This window comes from Triplophysa rosa, linkage group LG24 (assembly GCF_024868665.1).
Source record: "Triplophysa rosa linkage group LG24, Trosa_1v2, whole genome shotgun sequence".
NCBI lineage: Eukaryota > Metazoa > Chordata > Actinopteri > Cypriniformes > Nemacheilidae > Triplophysa > Triplophysa rosa.
In genome coordinates this window covers 11,966,693-11,970,617 of record NC_079913.1, presented here as the reverse complement: position 1 = coordinate 11,970,617, position 3,925 = coordinate 11,966,693, and the positions used below count along the sequence as shown (strand labels likewise).

General features: G+C 38.2%; 1 long non-coding RNA gene across 1 annotated transcript; it reads left to right on the top strand.

The window, feature by feature from the left end:
• The first annotated feature begins 790 nt into the window (after positions 1-790).
• Positions 791-1,324, top strand: LOC130547666 (uncharacterized). The gene is made up of 3 exons (XR_008961917.1): positions 791-959; positions 1,092-1,155; positions 1,235-1,324. It is a non-coding gene; the product is annotated as an uncharacterized LOC130547666 (long non-coding RNA).
• The last annotated feature ends 2,601 nt before the right edge of the window (positions 1,325-3,925 follow it).

Sequence of the window (3,925 nt, the reverse complement as noted above, 5' to 3'; positions counted from 1 at the left end):
TCTCCACAGAGTCAAGACGCTAAAGACAGGCCAAAAATCATTCAGCCTGTTCTTCCACTGGCCCCAAAACCAGCATCAGGACCAGTTTCTCTTTCAAGCCACACCCCTAAAATCCAGACCTCCCCCGTTCATGCTCCGCACATGACCTCCTCAGACAGATCTGTGGCTCAGTAAGTTTAGCAAGTCTTCTCTGTATTAGCTTCAATATTTGAAATGTTAACCTGCGATGATTTATCAGACATCAGTTGTTTAGTGTTTGAATATTTGCGGACACACTTCTTAACAATATTTTATGTTTTTATAGATCTTCACCTAATCCTAAACTGGATGATCCAAGTGCAAAGTGTCGCCGTTTAGATGCCTCACAGGTTAGATTTATTCCAGAGCTCTGATCTTAACTAATCTCTTATTGTACATGCATTAAATATCTGTTTGTTGTATTTACAGGAAAATCCTACAGAGAAAATACAGAAGAAGATACTGTTACGGCGTCTTGCCAGGCCTACACCTCCTGCACCTTCTGATGAGAAGAAAATCTGTAAGTTAATACATTTGTGCATTTGACATTCAGGTTAATGCTCGTCTGTGCTGCTTTTAGTCAGGCCTGAATAACAGCACTTTTTAATGGCAATTATCAACATAACGCTTTAGTTACTTGAAAGTATCAGTATCCGCTTATATCAACTTGTTTTTATGAGTGTTTTACTAGTACTTAAAGGTTGTAGCAACATATCAATCAATGGAAGAACAGGTGCTTCAATTACTGTCTGTGGCTTGTTCTCAGCAGCTTCTCCACAGAGTCAAGATGCTAAAGACAGGCCCAAAATCACACAGCCTGTTCTTCCACTGGCCCCAAAACCAGCATCAGGACCAGTTCCTATTTCAAGCAACGGCCCTCGAGTCAAGACCTCCCCCATCCACGCTCAGAATGTGACGTCCTCAGACAGATCTGTGGCTCAGTAAGTTTAGCAAATCTTCTCTGTATTAGCTTCAATATATGTAATGTTTACCTGTGATCATTTATCAGACATCAGTTGTTTAGTGTTTATTTTTTCAGACACACTTGTTAACAATATTTTATGTTTTTATAGATCTTCACCTAATCCTAAACTGGATGATCCAATTGCCAAGTGTCGCCGTTTAGATGCTTCAAAGGTTAGATTTATTCCAGAGCTCTGATTTTAACTAATCTCTTATTGTACATGCATCAAATCTCTGTTTGTTGTATGTACAGGAAAATCCTACAGAGAAAACCACAAAGAAGATACTGTTACGGCGTCTTGCCCGGCCTACACCTCCTTCGCCTTCAGGTGAGAAGAAAATCAGTAAGTTCATATGTTTGTGCTTTTCACATTCAGTGCAATGCTTTTCTGTGATGATTTTAGTCTGGCCTGAAATTAACACAACGCTTTAGTTACTTAAGTTACACCAGCATCATCTTGTTTTCATGAGCTTTACTAGTATTTAAAGGTTGCAACAACATATCAATCAATGGAAGAACAGGTGCTTCAATTACTGTCTGTGGTTTGTTCTCAGCAGCTTCTCCACAGAGTCAAGACGCTAAAGACAGGCCAAAAAACATTCAGCCTGTTCTTCCACTGGCCCCAAAACCAGCATCAGGACCAGTTCCTATTTCAAGCCACACCCCTCATATCAAGACCTCCCCCGTCCAACCTCCGCACGTGACCTCTTCAAAAAGATCTGTGGCTCAGTAAGTTTTGCTTATCTTCTATTAGCTTAAATATTTGTAATGTTTACATGTGATTATTAATCAGACATCAGTTGTTTAGTGTTTGAATATTTGCAGACACACTTCTTAACAATATTGTATATGTATTTATAGACCTTCATCCGTGTGCATTGATGCTGCACCTGAACTGGAAGAACCAATTGCCAAGTGTCGCCGTTTAGATGCCTCAAAGGTTAGATTTATTCCAGAGCTCTGATCTTAACTAATATCTTATTGTACATGCATTAAATCTCTGTTTGTTGTATTTACAGGAAAATCTTACAGAGAATATCCCGAAGAAGAAATGGCGTCTTGTCCGGCCGGTCTTCACATTCAGATGAAAAGAAAATCTGTAAGTTAATACTTTTGTGCATTTCACATTCAGGGCAATGCTTTTCTGTGATGCTTTTAGTCAGGCCTGAAAAATCAGCACATTTTAAGGCAAGTTATTAACGCAACGCTTCTCCACAGAGTCAAGAGGCTAAAGACAGGCCAAAAAACCCTCAGCCTGTTCTTCCAATCGCCCCAAAAGCAGCATCAGGACCAGTTATATATTAAAGAGATTTGTGACTTCGGAAGAAGCATGTCAGACACTGTAATATGCTAAAATTGGATCACAAAACCAGTCTTAAGTAGCACAGGAACATTTTTAGTAAAAGCCAAATGCCAAAAATCATTAGGATATTAAGTAAAGATCAGGTTCCATGAAGATATTTTGTAAATTTCCTACCCTAAATATATACAAAAAAAATTGTGAGAAATTTTTGTGAGTGGATGGCCTGTTACAGTGCCTCTGATTAACAACTTCAAAGGCAATTTCTCAATATTTCGGGGTTTTTTGCACTCTCAGATTCCAGAGTTTTAAACGGACGTATCTCCGCCAGATATTGTCATATCCTAACAACCCCATACATCAATAGAAAGCTTAATTATTCAGCATTTCTAAAAATTGACCCATAAATGCTTGTCCACACCGGGATTATCGTCGGCGTTTAATGCCTAGTGACTAAACAAAGGGCACCAATGTAAGTGTGCACACGTCGCTCACAACTAACGTAGATTTGTGGGGGTGTAAACTGCCTTCTTTAAAAACCTGACCCAGTAGTTTTAGTCCTAGCGTCTATTAAGTTGACCAATTGTCTGCTAGCTCCCATGACCTGTCAGGCGTTCATAATTATACAATAAAATACAGTACATGCAGTGTGTATAAACTATGATGAGTGAGGACATATTGCCGGTCCTCACTTTTTAAGAAGGGCTAGGGACACACCATACTGATGCCAAAGATCTAGAGCTGCGCTCATGTGCGGACCTTGAAACTCCTATTCCTTTCCACCCAAATTTCCAGCCCTGCATCTAGAAATAAAGAAAATTCAAAGCATAGACATTATTTTCCAGTCTGTTCTTGGCAAATGGGAGATCAACGTTTGTAAGATTCTTATATTATGTATGTGTAAGGTAAGTAGTTCACCCAAATATCACTTTGTTTTATGTCGTTCAAAACCTGTATATGACTCGTTCTTTGATGGAACACAAAAAATGTTTTGAAGAAGGTCTCAGTGGTTTTTTGTCCGTAGAGTGGAAGTCAATGGGAGCCAGTGTTGTTTGGTTACCAGCATTTTTCAAAATATCTTCTCTTCTGTCATGCAAAAGGAAAGAGAATTTAGATTTATGGCTGAACTGTGCCTTTTAGATAAATCATGAACAACAAACACTCATTGTAGACATTGCATAGTTGATTGCTCAAGTATTCTGAGTGTTTGTGAGGGTGTTGATAGGAGGTTGATAAGGTGTTCTGCTGATTGATAGGGTGTTGCTATGAGAACTTGATACATAGCTAATTGTATGAAATGGTGTAATGGTTCTTCATGGTTCTCAGCAGCTAGTGTGGGTTGTGTTGTCACCTCCAGTATACTGTAAATATTTTTTGGGTTAACTTAAAAAAAAAAAAAAAGTAACCTGGCTGCCTTTAAATTTTGAGTTCATTCAACTTAAAAATATGAGTAAACTAATGAATTTCATGCAAACTCGTTGTGTTAACTAATATTTTTAAGTTGAATTAATTCATGGAAATGGCAAAGATTCTAGACTCTAGTTGGGGAAATATTTTATATTTTTTAACCATAAATGCAGAAGATCCTACTTTCTATGTATAAAACTTGCATAGCAAAAAATTCTCCTGTCTGTATTTATGCA